The following is a 19,688-nucleotide window of genomic DNA, read 5'->3' on the forward strand; positions in this document are numbered from 1 at the left end:
GTCGGTTTACATATTAAGTATATGATGAGTCATTTCCACAGCTCAGAAACTATTTCAGTCTCAAGAATGTAATAAAAGGGGTTGGTCACCCACCTGAACTGTGACGTCATGTGACAGTCTCTTATATTTGTTGTATAGGTCTGTTACTGTCCAGATAAATGTCACATTGTAAAGGGACATCTGTCAAATCCTTGAGTCCTCCCATAAAAGTTTGATGGCGCCCCTCACATTCATACCACCTTTCCCCTTTAATGACCCCTACAGCCAGGGGGAAACCTCTAAGGGATCATATAACAAGTAAGGCCCCCTTGACCTCCAATAACAGCGAGTCCACTATGACTTGCCCCACCTATAACAAACATGTCCACAACACCACTTGCTCTACAGAGAAGCCATTGGGTCAGAGCACTGGAGCCTAAGAGGTTGGACCCCCACCATCCTTGGCCACCCTGTTTTTGCAGCAGCTCAGTAGTTGCACTTCTAAATTAAAACGATGTACAATGGACTGCAGTCATTTGGCAGCCAGCTCTTTATTACATTCCAACCTGTACTTTTAAGGTTTCTTATTCTTATTTTATATGATGGATCTTCACAAAAAGGTCTAACCTCAGACTTGAGAATGAATATATATATATATATATATATATATATATATATATATATATATATATATATATATATATATATATATATATATATATATATATATATATATAATTTTTTTTTTTTTTTTTTTTAATTAATAAACTGAAAATTGGCATGTGCATATGTATTCACCCTCTTTGCCATGAAGCCCCTAAAAGTCCTGGTGCAACCAATTTCCTTCAAAAGTCACATAATTAGTGAAATGAAGTCCCCCTGTGTACGATCTAAGTGTCACATGATCTGTCAGTATAAACACACCTTTTCAGAAAGGCCCCAGAGGCTTCAACACCGCTTATCTCTTAGGATCCTAGCAACGCCCCTGGGTACCATTACAAACCTGCCAAGAGAGGGCCACCAACCAAAGTTCACAGACTTTTTAAGGAGAACAATAATCAGAGAGGCAAGACAAAGACCACAGGTAACCCTGCAGGAGTTACAGAGTTCCACACCAGAGACTGCAGAATCTGTTCATAGGACCACAATAAGCCATACACACCACAGAGCTGTGATTCATAGAAAAATAGCCAGAAAAAAGCTAGTACTCAGTATTTACAGTAAATGAAGAAGGCACGTTTTGAGTTTGCTAAAAAAGGCATGTGGGTGACTCCCCAAAAGTATGGAGGAAGGCACTCTGGTCAGATAAGACTAATATATATATTTTTGGGCCACCAAGGAGAATATGTCCATCACCCCAAAAACACCATCACCACAGTGAAACATGGTGGTGGCAGCATTATGCTTTGGGGATGTTTTTCAGTAGCAGGGACTGGGAAACTGGTCTCAGTCAAGGGAAAGGTGGCTGTTGCTAAATACAGGGATATTCTTGAGCAAAATGTGTTTCAGTCTGCCAGTGATTTGAGACTGGGACGGAGGTTCACCAGCAGGATAATGACCTGAAGCATAATGCAAAAGCAACACTCAAGTGGTTTAAGGGGAAATACTTTAATGTGTATTAGCCTAGTCAAAGTCCAGACCTTAATCCAATAAAGAAACTGTGGTCAGACTTGACGATTGCAACAAGCAAAACCCATGAAGGAGCTGGAGCAGTTTTGCCTTGAGAAATGGCAAAAATCCCAGTGGCAAGATGTGGCATTCTCATAGAGACTTATCAAAAGCGGCTTGCAGCTGTCATTGGCTTAAAAGGCGGCTCCACAAAGTACTGACTTTAGGGTGGGGAGTGAATAGTTATTCAGACTGAAGTTTTCAGTTATTTTGTCCTATTTGTTATTTTCTTTACAATACCAGCACCCAGCATGCCCCATAGAGTCACCACAGCACCTAGCATGGCAACACAGCACCCAACATGCCCCATAGAGGCACCACAGCACCTAGCATGGCAACACAGCACCCAGCATGCCCCATAGAGGCACCACAGCACCCAGCATGCCCCATTGAGGCACCACAGCACCCAGCAAGCTCCATAGAGACACCACAGCACCCAGCATACTTCATAGAGACACCACAGCACCCAGCATGCCCCATTGAGGCACCACAGCACCCAGCAAGCTCCATAGAGACACCACAGCACCCAGCATACTTCATAGAGACACCACAGCACACAGCACGCCCCCATAGAGGCACCACAGCATCCTAAATGCCTGTGCATTGATGCACCACAGCTCACAGCATACCCCCATAGCGCTGTGGAGTCTCTATGCAGGAAACTGTGGTTCTTCTATGGGGGCATGCTGGGAGTTGTGGTGCCTCAATGGGAGGCTCGTTGGAGCATGGGAGAGAGTCCACTAGAAGGTCAGGGAACGCTATGGAGGGACTGCCAGACAACCTGGCAGCAGACCAGCCCACCCAGCAGACAGCCAGACCAGCCAGCACAGAAGCCAGGTAACTCTGCCTAGTTATGTCTAAGTGACACTGCCTATTAATGTGATATGCTGCAATTTTGTGTTTTTATTTTTATTCATCCAACAATTTACTGGGCAGGTCTAATTAGATCGCTGTTAAGTTCATGTAAATATAGCTCCACCCATGACCACACCTACATTCTGGTGAATGGCCACAACCATTTTTTGCCTGGATTGCCCAAAAGTGCCCAGGATCTCTTAGGATCCTAGCAACGCCCCTGTTGCCTATCATGCAGCATATATGAAATATTATGAACAAAGTTCCAAGTAGCTTTTCCCTGGAATAGTATTCCATCTGATGAGGCCTTTATAGTCAAACATTAATTTTCTTAGTGCATTAAAAAAAGAATTATAACAGTTGAATTATGTTGAATAGACAGAGCTTCAGAGAAAGAGTCTGCAGGAATGAAATGGCCGTCAGGCTTACCAGTGCCCACTGTCTATCCCAACTCTCCCCAGCTTTCACGGTATGCACTTCATTTTTGTACCAGCTTCAACATTGTGTATGTTTGCTTGCCACAGCTTTTTGCTCATTGATGAATAAATAGCAAGCATTTGTCTGCAGCACTACCATGGTTGTCTTTTGCCTTTTTAATTTATGTTGAATAGGATAAAAAAAAATAGTCTCAGCTGTGTTAGTAGCTTTGTCAAAACTCATAGTAATCTTCATGAATAAAATGATTTTCACCACTTAATGGTGAAATCATGGAAGTCTATGGCAGCACACTTTTTACACAAGTGGCACTTGCGCCCCTTTCAAATGGTACCCCTCCTTGTACTCACCATGTACCCACCGTTCCAGTGTTTGGTGCCTCTGATCATGTTCGGCAAGAGCTTGTCGAGTATGTTCTCATGGCCATGCTCCCGTCCATTTATGAGTGTGACCGTTCCAGTTGCACACCTGCAGATAGGTGTAGGACTATGAAATGCAGAATGGCGTACCTCAACCAATGTAAAATATGTGGCCCAGTCTGCAAATCGTGTGAATGCAGTTTAAATCTTTGTTCCATAATGCCAAAAAAGGTGCACAAAACCCAACAATTGTTTTGAGGCCATGCAGGGTTCCCTTTGTCTAGTTATAGTAAACCCTACTATGCTTGGGTAACTACACCTTAAAAAAGGGTTTTGTGCACCTTCTTGCACATGCGAGTATGGCTGCACATGCCCAGTAGCATGAGGCCGCTCATACATGGCTTTTACCTCTGTGCACCAATAGCTTCATGCTACTGTACATGTGCAGACTGTACTCACACATGTGCAGTGCGGCTTTGCTCATAAACCAACAGGACTGTGTCCACTAAGAGGAAGAAGGTACCGGGCAGCAGCAATGGGCATGTGGAGGATCTGGGAAGCCTCTGGAGCATCTAAAAGCTTCTCAATACTTAGGGAAGTATCTAAGTTTATACATTTTCAGTCATTTGCACATAAAAGTAGAAGGTCCAGCAACATGTGCTAATCGGACTGTGCTGCATTGTGCCCTCTATCTCATCTGTACTTAAAGGGGCACTATGGTGAAAAAGTGTAACATTTAAAATATGTGCAAACATAGACAAATAAGAGGTACGTTTTTTTTCCAGAGTAAAACGAGCCATAAATTACTTTTCTCCTATGTTGCTGTCACTTACAGTAGGTAGTAGAAATCTGACAGAAGTGACAGGTTTTGGACTAGTCCATCTCTTCACAGGGGATTCTCAGCAAGGCTTTTATTCTTTATAAAGACATTCCCCAAAAAGGATTTAAACAATGATGCTGTCCAGCTTCCCTGCTCGCTACACAGTTTTTTGGCAGTTGGGCAGAGCAACTGCCATTCACTAAGTGCTTTTGAAAATAAATAAATCCCTGAGAATCCCCCCATGAAGAGATGGACTAGTCCAAAACCTGTCACTTCTGTCAGATTTCTACTACCTACTGTACGTGACGGCAACATAGGAGAAAAGTAATTTATGGCTCATTTTACTCTGGAAAAAAAAAGTACTTCTTATTTGTCTACGTTTGCACATATTTAAAATTTTATAGTTTTTTGCTGTAGTGCCCCTTTAAATCTGGAAGTACCAGTTTATGAGACAATGAGGCTCTCATAGAGGGCACAATAAGATCACTAAAAGCTGAAATATAGATCTGGTAAATAATACCATGGACTGAGTCAATTATGTGGCAGGTTAGGTTATTCATTTGAACAGTGCGTTACTTGTAAATGTCTCTTTTATTAGACCGCAGTATTTGCGATGATGTTGTAATCATGTTTGATGCTACAGCTGCTCAGAGTCTACAATGTGCCTCATGTGTGGCCTGCTTGGAAGAAGTATCAGTCTGTGGTTCATTGTAGCCTCTGCTCAGTCTTCCTGTTTACTACAGAGGGATACGTAGAATGAGCTCTCTGGGAATCACATAGATGTGACATAGAGAGAATTTGACAATAAGACACTTCCTACAAAAGGTACAGACAAGCTGATGGTGAACCAGAACTCATTGGAGTGTGTGAGGGGCTACAATGGTCCTAAAAGCCCGCTTAATAAAATACTAAGGAAAACAAGAGTTTGCTTTCTTAAAACAGAAAGAATTTGCGATAATTCAGGAGTAGGGCTTGCAACACCGAGAGGCCAAATTAATCCATGCCATGCACTGATGAGGATCAAACAATCCGAAACAGTCTGTATGCATGTTGGATTATTATGGCTCTGTACAAATTAACAAACTGACACATCATTGAATTCCAGCGGTTCTGGAGGTGTGGTTAGCTTAAGGGCAACAATGGTTAATTTGCATATATTCAGCAGTGATGCACTGGGAGACATCGCAAGCTCACTCCAACCTGAATTATCGCAAATTCTTTCTGTTTTAAGAGAGCAAACTCTTGTTTTCCTACAAAAGATTACCATTTCAAGCTGCAGGATGATCACAATAGGGGACTCATCACGTAATAGTGGTATTATATAGTACCTCTATTATATAGTACCACCAGGTACCACCAGATTAGAAAACTTTCCACCACAACATGAGACTTTCTTGTAACTTCATTACTTGAGAGTTTAATATGCATCAACCACCTAAAAATTAAAGCATGTCAACTTTCCTAGGAAACAATATTAAATCATTTATATATATATTTCAGGTGTTTTAACAAGCTGTGTTATTTTTTACATCCATCTAGCTGATCTGATTTTTTAACTTAATTTTTCCTCTGAAACTGATTTGTGCTTCACAGTGAGTTACTTGGAAAGCTGCCTTGCATGTCTGTCAGCTGTTACTGAGATGTGAGTAATGCCATTGCTGTCACAGATATGAAGACCCCACCACATTGTGGAACAAACTGCAAATAAACCAGGGAAGCTGACTGCAAAGGAAGCAATTATTTTCACTTCCTGCTTTCTGTATATTAAATGAACCAATGCGGCAATCAGAGAGAGGAGAGTTCTGAATATTTTTAGCCACAAGCCACTGTTGCAACTGTTGCCATGGTTTCCAGCATGTTTCCTAAAAGGAAGCCACTGCTGACTAAAATTGAAACCTGAACAGTGGAAACTCAAGCTTTGGTCAAAAACCACGTAAGTGAGGAAGAATATTGAAGGTTTATGGGCAAGCTGTTGGATACATTTATGGTATTTGTAAGACGGTCCTCTCCGCTCCCTCCAAGATTTGTTACCCACAGCCCTGCTGAGTTTTATTGCGGCGGAAGTGCCCTCACCTCTCCAACTGCGTGCTCTGGCTTGTGTCAGTCTTGTGTCCCCTGGCTACATTGTTGCAGTTGCCTCCTCTCCATGACCCCGGCGCATGTGCACCACCAGGTCACGCAGTGAGAGGGCACCAACAATGACACAAGCCAGGAGATGGGACACAAGAATGAGGATGTTGAGACATGAGAGCGCGTCTGCAATAAAGCTCTGCAGGGCCGTGGGGTTTGTAGCTTAGACTGAGTGGAGAGGTGAAGAGGTGGTGGGCTGGAGAGGTGTGGGCATTTTCGCTGTGACAAAATTCTGCAGGGCTGCAGGCATCATAGTTTGGGTGGAGCGGAGACGCGAAAAGGCGGTGGACTGGAGAGGTGAGGGCATTTTTTGCAATGATAAAACTCTGCCGGGCTGCGGGTATCATAGCTTGGATGCAGGGGAGAGGTGAAGAGGCGGTGAGGTGGAGAGGTGAGGGCATTACTGGCTGGAAAGTGTAACGGTTAAGGGCTCTGCCTCTGACACAGGAGACCTGGGTTTGAATCTCGGCTCTTCCTGTTCAGTAAGCCAGCACCTATTCAGTAGGAGACCTTAGGCAAGTCTCCCTAACACTGCTACTGCCTATAGAGCGTGTCCTAGTGGTTGCAGCTCTGGCACTTTGAGTCCACCAGGAGAAAAGCGCGATATAAATGTTATTTGTCTTATCTTGTCTTACGCTGTTGTCTTACGCTGTTATAAAAGTCTGCCGGGCGGCGGGTATCATAGCTTGAGTGCATTTACGCTGTAATAAAACTCTGCAGGGTCGTGGGGATAGTAGCTTGGGTGAAGTGGAAAGGTGAAGAGGTGGTGGGCTGGAAAGGTGAGGTCATTTTTGCTGTGACAAAAACTCTGCAGGGCTGCGGATATCATAGCTTGGACAGGGGAGAGGTGGAGGGGCAGTGGTCTAAAGAGGTGTGGGCGTTTCCACTGCCATAAAACTCTGCAGGACTGCAGGTATCATAGCTTGGAAGGAGGGGAGAGGTAGAGGGGTGGTGGACTGGAAAGTTGTTGGCGTTTCCACTGCAATACTCTGCAGGACTGCGGGTATCATAGCTTGGATGAAACTGAGAGGTGGATGGATGGTGGGCTGGAGAGGTGAAGGCGCTTCCGCTGCAATTTGCCTGTGCAGGCCAGGGCTGTGGGTGTCATAGCTTGGCTGGAGGGGCAGTGGAGCTGGAGAGGTGAGGGCTTACTAGAGTATATGGGATAAAATGTATTCTTTTAAGTGACCTTAAGTGATTTCAGTCTATGATCCTGCTGCAGGTTGTGTCCTGCTTATATCCTCTCTCTCTTCAGAGTAAGAAACATGCATGGAGTGCTTCCTCAGTTAGGAGTGGGAGATGCACCACAAGATGCCCCTGGACCATGGACACAATAGGTTCAGAATATTATTTTTTTCTATTTTTTTTCCCCCTCTAAACCACAGTTCCCCAACCCTGTCCTCAAGTACCACCAACAGTGCATGTTTTTCAGGAAACCACAAACATTTAGGCTAGATTCACAGTGGGATGTTGCGTTTTGATGCCACATTAAAGTCGCACCGCAAGCTTACAACGCAACGCGCCCAAAAAGTGGCAACGCAGCGTTACCGTCGCATACAGCAGATACAGTAAAAAATACAGGCAATGAAAAGTATGCTTCCAAGTCATTACTGAGCATGTGCAAACAGTCCAACGCAGCTAATAACGTGTATAATGCACTGCATGCAGTACTTTTACTAAACGTGCAGCGTTAGGCACCAACGCAACGTGTGCACTGTGAACAGGGCATTGATTTTTCATTGCAGTGAGTTATTCTGCGTTAAATGCTGTTTTAACGCGCGACTTTAACGTCCCACTGTGAACTTAGCCTCACAGGTGAGGTAATTAGTGTCACAGCAGAGCCGGATTTCCACGAAACGTGTCCTGTTGGTGGGCCTTGAGGACAGGGTTGGGGAGCACTGCTCTAAACATAGGTGCGTCTTATGGTCCAAAAAAATAAGGTCACTTTTAATATCCAATTGTACCTTATATTTACATAGGGTACACAGTACATTGATTATTGAGCACACTGGAGTTGCTCTCTATAATGTTATGTTGCATTGTCATGCATATTTTTACATTCTATTTCCTTTTTTTTATTTAATTGAATGAAGTGTGCTATTTTAATCAGATTTTTTCATGGTAAGGGTGGTGATTAAATACAAATCAATCATACAGTATACTTCGATAAATTCCCCATACATTTACCTATACTATACAGTAATATAATAATATTATATTCCCCTTACATAATATATAATATTGTTGCTCATCAGGTTTGTTACCTATCTCTATCAGACCTGGCCAGAGAAAAAAAAAAGTGGTTTTTTTTCCCACTCAGTTATAGCTTGCTGAGTTTTGTGATGTTTTTCCCCATAATTAAAACTATGATGACTTTTGTGAAGTATCAACACAGCTATTATTTATTTCATGAACTTCAACTGTGTGAAAAAAAGAGTACCATAATAGTTGTATTGTAACATTATTTCTCAGGCAGCGACAGATTTTCCATCAGGCACTGTAGGCTCGTGCCTACGGGCGTCTGATGATGGAAATGCGGCTCACTTCCCTCCTTGAGTGCCTCCATATCTCCTTCTCTATGCAAAGTTAGCGTACATGAGAGGTTATTCATCCGGTACTTGGCATTCCACTGATGAGATCTCCCTCCAGGTAGAGGCACCTCTAGCTATCTAATACTTGGGTACACCTCTAATTACTTAATACTGAGAGTACCTCTGGCTACCTACTACTAAGGGACATTTGCGGCTACCTATGTTGGGCAGGGGAAGTAAAGGAGAAGTGACAGCTGGGGCAGCCAGCACACTGGTGTTGCAGTTCAGCGGGGGTTTGTAGGTTCATGGAGGGTGTGAAAGGTGCTAGGACATCTGTGCCTATTGGCTCCTGTGATGTAAATCCAGGCCTGTTCTCAGTACAGATGATGATGAGCAGCATAGTGCTTAAGAAATATTGTAAAAGAATCACACTGGATAAAAGAGGGATAAATAAAAATAACGAATAACATTCCGCAGTCTATCACCCAGCTATTGACATTACAAAGCTGTTTTGTGAACTGTTGTCACGAACCTCATAACACTGGCTGCTTATGTTATGACTGATGAATTCATTTGTGAGTTTTATGTGGATGAGGAAGTTATAATTAGGCTGGGAGTATGTAAGTTTATTGGCAAGCACTGTTCTCATTATATTAAGACAAGAAGCCCTAATGGAGTGCTTCATTCGACTGTATCTTAAAAGCCTTAAAAGGCATTCAGTTCATAAGAGCAATGTCTTCACCACTCATCACTGCTGGCAAAGGGATCCCAGGCTGAGGAGAAAGGAGCATTTTCCAAGGGTCTAGTGTCTTTATGCTGGTAATACAAATTTCGTTTTTGAGCCATTTCGATGGCTCAATAGATAATTTCCGACATGTCCAATCTCCCGCTTGATCATTTCGCCGCTCGATTTGTCATAGCAGTGAGTGGAAAAGATAAGAATAATGAGCAGAAGATAAGAGAAACGACTGCAGAAACGAGCAGCGAAACAATCGAACGGGAGAATCGAGCTGCAAAAACGAGCCGTGTATGCCCAGCATTAGAGTCACTGGGTTCATCCAAAATAAATTAGGGCCTCATATCGGTCAGCAGAACTTTGTAGTAATGAAAAAGAACAAAACAAAATGTAGCATGGAGCATTCATCGGTACTCTGCCCACTTTGGACCTCTGGGCCCACTTCTAAACTTGTTTCATAGGAGTTAACTATTGCCGTGCATTATACACAATTTACTGGCTAATTACATTGTCAGATTATCATTTGCTGTGCCCTTGTGAAATGTAGCTTGCTTGCTGCTTTTAAAAAAAATCAGCTTGAGCTTTTAAGAAATTGAACTTCATTCCAATCAGTAGCTGATACCCCCCTTTGACATGAGAAATCTTTTCCTTTTCACAAACGGATCATCAGGGGGCTCTGTATGGCTCATATTGGTGTGAAACTCCTCCCACAAGAAACTTTGAGGACCGTGGTCCTGGCAGTTTCCTGTCTGTGAACCTTGTTGCATTGTGGGAAATAGCTGTTTACAGCTGTTTCCAACTGCCAAAAAAGCAAGCAGCAGCTAGATCACCTCCCAGCAGTAAAAATGTCACCAAGTGATAAATGTCAGAATGTACATCAGAAATTTAAAAGATTTTACAATGGGCAAACACTGACTAAATAATTTATGCATAATTATTGTAAAAATGAAGCACTTTTTTATTACATTATTTTCACTGGAGTTCCTCTTTAAAGGACAACTTGAAGTGAGGGAAATATGGAGACTGCCATATTTACTTCCTTTTAAACAATGCCAGTTTCCTGTATCTATTTGGCTACAGTAGTGTTTGAATAACACCAGAAATAAGCATTCAGCAAACTTGTCAGATCTGACAATAATGTCAAGAAACACCTGATCTGCATGTCCTTGTTCAGGGTCTATGGCTAAAAGTATTAGAGGCAGAGGATCAGCAGGATAGCCAGGCAACTGGTACTGTGCTTAAAAGGAAATAATAAGGCAGCTTTTATATCACTCTCACTTTAGTTAGCCTTTAAGAAGTTGCTTTTAGGCATATTGGTGAGTGGGTTCAATTGCTTTTGCCAAGTTTGTTCTTCAGCACAACACATCACTTATAGCCTACTTCTTTACTATCTTAACCCTCTGGGCGATACAATTATATCGCCCAGGAGGTGGCGCAGCACTATTTTTTTAAATTTTTTGTTTTTTAAATCATGTAGCGAGCCCAACGCTCGCTACATGATAGCCGCAGCGCAGCGGCATCCCCCCACCCACTCCGATCGCCTTCGGCGATCAGAGTAAGCAGGAAATCCCGTTCAGAACGGGATTTCCTGCTGGGCTTCCCCGGTCGCCATGGCGATGGGGCGGGATGACGTCACCGACGTCTTGGACGTCGTGACGTCAGAGGGAGTCCCGATCCACCCCTCAGCGCTGCCTGGCCTGATTGACCAGGCTGCGCAAGGTGTCGGGGAGGGGGGGGGGGCTGCGCGGCACGGCGAGCGGCGGCGGATCGGCGGTGAGCGGCGGCGATCGGAAGTTACACGCAGCTAGCAAAATGCTAGCTGCGTGTAACAAAAAAAAAATTATGCAAATCGGCCCACCAGGGCCTGAGAAATCCTCCTGCGCGATATACCCCGAGCTCAGCTCGGGATTATCGCTCAGGGGGTTAATATGAGTTTCATTTCTTTTATTTTTACATTACAAAAAATAAAACTAAAATCAGCATGCATCAACCTGGAAATCAAAGTGTAGATGTTTTCTACTAATAAACACCACCTCATTTGGAAAAAAAACAACATATATAATAACACAATAGCACAAACAACTCACTCAGGCATGATGGGGACGGGGTGATGATTAGGGCTTGTTTTGCAGCCACGGGACCTGTGTACCTTGCAGTTTTTGAGTCAACCATAAACTCCGATGTATACCAAAGTTTTCTAGGGTCGAATACAAGACCTTCCCTATGACTGCTAAGGCTTGGGCAAAACTGGGTCACTGTCCTCAATCACAGCAGCAACTTTATAACAGAATGGCTGAAAAAGTTATTGCTATGGTCCAGTTAAAGTCCAGACCTCAACCTAATCAAAATGTTTTGGAAGGATCTTAAAATGCAAAAATGAATACCTGCAAACCTCAACGAATTGGACTGATTTCGTAAAAAAAGGTGAGAAAAATTTTGTTCACAATAATGTCAAAGACTGATAAAGTCATGCCGAAAATGTTTACTTCAATGTTAACTTGATGTCTGTTCAATACTTTGTTATAGCTGTTAAAGTTGGTTGAATTATGAAGTATGTGTTCTTAGTTTTTCAGACAAGGCTTCTCCATTTTTGCAAAATAGGTAGCGACACAGTGGAGTGTATTATGTGCTGCTTCACATCTGAAGTTACATTTCAATTTTGGAACCTGCTGAGTACCATATGATTTTTTTTCTCATGTCCTGATATGTAGAATCTTAGAATTGAAATTTTCTTTTTCTTATGACTGTATATGAATGCAATATATCACCTGTAGATATTTTGGATCAGGAACGTCTAAAGTATGAGAACAAGAAGAAGATTCTACAATTTCTTGCAACTCCATTTCTTTTAGGTCTGTATTAGCATATTGACGATCTTCTGAGGGGTGGTGTGTTGCCAGCAGAGGTAACATGGCTCCTGGGTGCAGCTCCTGTGGCCACAGAGGGGCCAAGGACTGTGGGGGGCCCAAGTTGTTACCCTCCCTTACAGGGGCTGACCATCCAGAGCAGCTGTTGCTATGACAACATTTGTTATGAGTGGTAAAGGCATGGTGGCTGCACTAGTAGGATTCCTGGCAGATGGGCCTCCTGGTCATTACAGTCACACGGACCGGGGGAGAGATAAGGCAGAGGAGAGTAAGGGAGGAAATTACATCAGGATTGGCTTCAAAATAGTCACAGTCAAAATAAAAAATGCTAAGAAGGATTTTCTCTTTTTTTTTCTGTAGAAAAATCCCTAAAATAAAAACATGGACAGTGCAATACATATGTTATGTAAGTAGAGCAAGTATTTATCTACTTATATATATGTGTTTTGTTTCTGAGATAGTATGGCTGACAGCTCCTCTTTAAATATGAACACTGAAAGGTGAGCAATGAAACACCCAATCCTAACTAACTTCGTATTTAACTACTGTACATAAGATATACATAATATATACAAAACAGGTGTAGCATTTATTTATTTTTTGGGTGATAAATCAAAATTATTTTTTTTTCTGTTCCTTAAAGAGAATCTGTATTGTTAAAATCGCACAAAAGTAAACATACCAGTGCGTTAGGGGACATCTCCTATTACCCTCTGACACAATTTCGCCGCTCCTCGCCGCATTAAAAGTGGTTAAAAACAGTTTTAAAAAGTGTGTTTGTAAACAAACAAAATGGCCACCAAAACAGGAAGTAGGTTGATGTACAATATGTCCACACATAGAAAATACATCCATACACAAGCAGGCTGTATACACCCTTCCTTTTGAATCTCAAGAGATCATTTGTGTGTTTCTTTCCCCCTGCATCTCTCATGCACTGAAGTTTCAGGCTGCTCTTTTCTTCCTGCAAACAGCTTTGCCCTTGTCTGTAATTCCTCAGTATGTGAAAGCCCAGCCAGCTCAGAGGACGATTTATCCAGCTTGTAAAAGATAAGAGAGAAGAGAGAAGCTGCCCTAATCCTAAATAACACACAGGCAGTGTGCAGAGAGGGGCCTGGAAGGGTGAGTTCATAGCAGAACCACAACACTGAAGAACTTGGCAGCCTTCCAGACACAGGCCGACAAGTCTGACAGGGGAAAGATACATTGATTTATTACAAAGACAATGATAGTATAAAGTGCTGCAGTAAGCCAGAACACATTGGAATAGTTTTTGGAACTTGTAGGATGATAAAAAACAGGATGTAATTTTTGTTACGGAGTCTCTTTAAACGCCTAATAAAAAAATAAAAAATTTCACTTACCAGGGGCTTCTACCAGCCCTCTGCAGCCGCCCTGTGCCTGCGCAGCTCACTGATACTCCAGTATCCCGCTGCGGGTTAGTTTAGTTTTCGCCGACTGGGAGTCGGCAGGCCACTGCATCTACGCAGCTCTGGACACGCGTATCCTTCCTGTTTGCAATAGTGTCCTGCGCAGGACGCTATTGCGGACGGCAACGCGAAGAAGGATACACGTGGTTTCACCAGTCAGTGAAAGGCTGCGCGGGCACAGGTTGGCTGCAGGGGGCTTGTAGAAGCCCCAGGTAAGTGAAACGTTTTTTTTTTTAGCCGGCTTAAGTATCCCTTTAATAATGTCAGTTTATTGCAGTGCATGCTGTTCCACTTACTGTTCCACTTTGTGCTACAGCTAATTACATGTCATAGAACTAAAAACATCAGTGACTGGCATTCATGGGCACACCCAGACAACAGCTGTGTAGGTAATCACTCTGTAGGTGTAATGTCCACACACATTTCACACTGCGCCAAGGTCCTGGTTCGCTTACGGTGGCTACAATTCCTGGTCCATTGACCATAGACACAGAGAGGAAGAATTCAGCCCACCAGGTTAGATAAACTGGGTTTATTTTGTCTAGAGAAAAGATGCCTTAGAGGGGATCTAATTAACATGTATAAATACATCAGAGGGCAATACAAAAGCTTGGCGGATTAGCTTTTTGTCTCTAGGCCTTCTCAAAGGACTAGAGGACATGATCTGCGCATGGAGGAAAAACATTTTAGCCATTTATTTAGGAAAGGATTCTTTACAGTAAGAGTGATTAAGATGTGGAATGCATTGCCACAGGATGTAGTTATGGAAAACTCTATACCTGCATTTAAAGGGGGCTTAGATGCTTTCCTTGCATTGAAAGACATCCATGGCTACAATTACTAGGTAGTGCCTTATGATGTTGATCCAGGGATTTTATCCGATTGCCATCTGGAGTCGGGAAGGAATTTTTTTCCCTTTTGGGGCTAATTGGGCCATGCCTTGTAAGGGTTTTTCGCCTTCCTCTGGATCAACAGTGATATGTGAGGGAGCAGGCTGGTGTTGTACTTTGTTCTCTGGTTGAACTCGATGGACGTGTGTCTTTTTTCAACCTAAATAACTATGTAACTATGTAACCAATGGACATAACCCACGGTGGAAGTCCTGTGTTAAGTAAACTGATACAGGAGTATTTATACCACTTCTCCTTTTACATATTGATCCTGATATAATATTCCCCTAAAAGGACATGTATAATCCTTTGGCTGTGGTCCATGTGGTCGCATAGAGGTGGACACGACTGAAAAGCGACTGAACAACAACAAAAATCATCACTTTACATTGCCATGCAACGCTATGTTTAGGGCATTTCCTAATTATAATTTTGGGGATTCTCTGTCTAATTAAGGCTTTGGGAAATCTCTCCCTCAATATGATACTTGAGCGAACCCTGCAAATGTATATTTAGGGTACACTCTCCCTATTTATGTGAAAGTCTAATTAATTATAATTGAGGAGACACACTGGATGATTGTTTTGTTTTGTGATGGAAACAGTGCATAATTACTTGTCTGAGGGACACTTTGCCTAATTGTGTTTGTGAATTAAATTCTGCCTAATTATGTAGATTGGAGACAACACTCTACCTAATTATGTTTTAAGGAGACATGCTGCTAATTATGTTGTTTAATGCAGAAACTGCTGAATTATGTGTTTTGGGGAAACGTGCTGCCTAATTATTGTGTGGGGGTATTGCCTGTTTAATTAAGTAAACAAAGTCATCTAAGTAGTGGCTGTTGTGTTAAATGTCTGTTTTGTTACATCTCAAATCATTGTTGAATGATAAGTAAGGTTATTCATTGTGATATGGGGCTTCATCCACAATTTTATGGGGCAAGTCCATTGCTAGGTTCATGTATATTTAGCGCCCCCAGGACTTCTCAGTGTAGCATGCTCTGTGGACTGCACATCTCCCCATTCTTGGTGCTATGAATCATCCAGGATTCTGGCAATGTCCCTACTCCAAACTTCTGGGTTCTTTGTATGAGGCTAGTCAATAATATGAGAAAAGAATCCCAGAGAATCCAAAATCAGCAGACAGAGTCTATAGTCAGTTGGCTGACCTGCTGTGCTCTCCCACAATATCCTAGGGACATTGTTAGGTGACCAAAGTAGCCTACAGATACAGTTATACTGTTCAATAAATAATATAATGAATTTCTGATATTGTTCACTGAACATCAGCAGTAAAAAATGGATTCAAACTACTTATTCTTGTTATTTATGTGGCAATACATCTAGCGATGAAGGGTAGATTCGACCAAGACACAAATCTCTCTTTGATCAAATTTGATTAGAGAGAAATTTGTTGGCTGCCCATATAGCGCAGGCCGGTTCCCGATTGATTTCAGCAAGAAATCTCTTAGGAATCAGTTGAGTCCTCTGCTGCCTCCTAGTGTATAATCCTGCCCCTCCGTATTTGCATCATTACCTGTCCTAGGGCACCCACCGCACAGTGCCCATCTGTCTTCAGAATCTCACTATACAGACTGACGTCACACATGCGCCAGTGCTACACCCCGGCAGCGTGTATAATGCTAATGGAGCAGCAGTATTCTGAAGACGGATGGGCACCGCGCATTGGGTGACATAGGACAGGTAATGTATAAATGCACACAGGCGAGGGGGACATTTATACACTAGGGGGAACAGGGTCGGGGGTTTTGTCGCATTTGTTGCTCATCCCGATAATGTTCACCGTTGCCACCATGCACCCAATAGACCATGACGGGCGGACATCTTGCAGCATGTCTGATCCATACATGTGACCAATTCCTGTAGCAGGAAGTTTAGTGTATATCAGCGGCTATGCAGAGGAGAAGACCAGCGGCAAGTGATCAGCGATTGGAACCAGGGAGGTGAGTTGTTCTCTACATTGCTTCCTGCTGCACTCTGCATCAGAGGGGGAGCATGGAGGGCGGCCCGGGAGAGGAAGGGAGGGAGAGGTTGGGCCGCCCTCCCCGCAGCTGCGGCTCCCCCTCCACTATGAGGGGAGGGTACCTATCTATCTAGCCTATACTGGGGGTACCTACCTACTGTATCTAACCTATACTGGGGGCACCTACCTATCTAGCCTAAACTGGTGGTACCTACCTATCTAACCTATACTGGGGGAACTTACCTATCTAACCTATACTGGGGGGAATCTACCAATCTAGCCTATACTGGGGGTACCTACCTATCTAACCAATACTGGGGGTACCTACCTATCTAGCCTAAACTGGGGGTACCTACTGGGGGCAGCTACCTATCTAACCTATACTGGAGACAGCTACCTATCTAACCTATATTGCAGGTACCTACCTATCTAACCTATACACTGGGGGCAGCTACCTATCTAATCTGTACTGGGGGCACCTACCTATCTAACCTATAGCTGGGACACATGCCTATCTAACCTATACTGGGGCAACTATACTGGCTACCTATACTGGGGTCACCTACCTGGCTAACCTGTACTGGGGGATCTATAGCTGGCTACCTTTCTGGGTCACCTATGCCTGGCTACCTATACTGGGGGGGACTTGTAGCTATATGTCAGAAATCAGGATGGAAGGAGGCTGCTGCAGAGAAGCGCGCAGCACGTGTGCCACCCAGCCCAGTGACATTGTCCTGAGTGACGACGACTTCTTCTCCTCTCCTGAGCTCAGAATCCTGGCATCTACACTGGCAATGCTCTGCAGACAGTAAGAAGAGAAGACTGACCAGCAAAAAGTAAGGCTCCCCATCCCCAACCTTCCTACGCTAAAGGGAGAATATGCTTGTGCTACTACATACACTATTGGGGGGGTGGGGGATGGGTCGGGGGGATGTGCTGCCTAAATACACTAAAAGGGGATCTGCGACTGCAAGACTAGTAGCCTAAGCCTATATACACTAAGGGGGGATCTGCCTACATACACAAGACTAGTAGCCTATATACACTAAGGAGGGTATCAGCCAGATCCCCCCTTAGTGTATATAGGCTATTTAGGCAGCAGATCCCCCCGCCACCCCCCCATTAGTGTATGTGTGTGTGTGTGTGTGTGTGTGTGTGTGTGTGTGTGTGTGTGTGTGTGTGTGTATGTGTGTGTGTGTGTGTGTGTGTTGCGCTCGCACGCGCACCATGGCTGTGGTGTAGTGATGGCCGTGCTGGACTGGTGGGGGTACCAAAATCTGGTTACGCTCAAGGCGCTGTGAAACCTAAGGCCGGCCCTGTTTACATTAACAATTTGCAGTGTTTTAAACCAATGAATGATCCTTAATAAGCATGGTATGTTGGGAGTAGGAATCTATACCCGTCCAGGCCTGCTAACCTGTTAGCAAATACTTGGTGGAAAAGCATTTTATCACTCAAATCTAACAGAGAAACAACAGTACGTTTGCCACACAATCTTGTTGTAGAGGTAAAGTAGGAGGTTCTGTATTCGGCTGACCTACAAATCAGTACAATGCTATATTATTGTATTGGAGAAAGGTGTGGTTGTTTTGTGGTAAGACGCAGTTACTCAGTCTAGGTATTTTGTGAATGTTATTTATAGTTCAAACTGTAAAGGTACCAACTATCATTTAAGACCGATTTTTTTGGTAGGACTCATGTAGCTACATATTATTAACCCTTGAGAGTTATGTTCCTCATTACATAGCCAGCCAGAGAGATCATAAGAAGTGCCGGAATAAGCTTACTGCCCTCAAGCATATCTCTGGCTTGCTTGTACATAATTGCCCTGGTTTATTAATCAGCAGCCAAGGATGTCAGCCATCTTGGTGGAGTCAGGCATTCTACTGAATGCCTTGATCAAGTAATACGTGGCCCACACTGCGGGGGGTACAGAAAAGATCAGACATGTGATCTAGGAGCAATAAAGAGAACTCTCAGTAAGGGCCAGGTCACACTTGTTTTAAAAACGTATCTTTGGGATATGTTCTTAAAGCGCTGCAGAAACGCAGGAAGTGGATCCTATGTTAAAAATAGGACCTGCTTCCAGTTGTGCAGAAACATGGATTGCACACGGATTCATATTGCACTTAAAGAAAACAGAGAGCCTGGATTTTACACTTTTTTACCTGAACTGGATGGGAAAACATGTCCAATGCAAGCCTATGAGAACTGACACTGTCCGCTCTCACTCGGCTAGTCGCCGCATCCGGGTCGCCCATTTTGGCTGCATCTTTTTGCCGGCGTGACATCGTACTCAAGAGCCATGCCATCCATCACCGCTGCTCGGTCCATTCTGAAGAGCTCGGAGGCCGACAGAAGCATGGGAATTCTCCATTGGGCTGCAATAGACCAATGGAAATCCTCAGCAACAGAGAGAATTTTCATTGGTTCATGTTGAACCAATGAAAATTCTCCCTGTTGCTAGGCAGAATTCGCCTGTTGCAGCCTATGGAGAGCCACGCTTCTGCTGGCCTCCAGGCTGTGGAAGGAACCGAGCGGCAGGACAAGCGGCAGGGCAAGAGGCAGGACAAGCAGTGGGAGCAAGACAGGTGAGCCCGCGACGCATACGTATAGACGTGATCGACATAAAGAACGTGCCCTACATCTAGATCAGATCTGGGTCAAACAGATCAGTTTTTCAGAAAAACTTATCCATTTGACACAGATCAGATCTGGAACTGGACAAGTGTGGACTGATCCTAACTGAACATATTCAGTGTGACTTTTTAGTAGGTGGGTCTCTTTTAGTCCTTTCCTAGTGATTTGGGTCACCCTGAGCTGCTTGGTTACTCTGTTTAAAGGACACCCGAGGTGAAAATAAACTGATGAGAAAAACAATTGTATCTATCCTCCTTCTCCTAAAAATGACTTTTGTAGATATCCCACAGTTTTATTTTATATTTAAATCTAATTTTTAAGTTTTTACTGTTTAATTGTCTCTGCTCAATGACACCTTCATT

Source organism: Hyperolius riggenbachi, chromosome 2 (genome assembly GCF_040937935.1).
Source record: "Hyperolius riggenbachi isolate aHypRig1 chromosome 2, aHypRig1.pri, whole genome shotgun sequence".
Taxonomy (NCBI): domain Eukaryota; kingdom Metazoa; phylum Chordata; class Amphibia; order Anura; family Hyperoliidae; genus Hyperolius; species Hyperolius riggenbachi.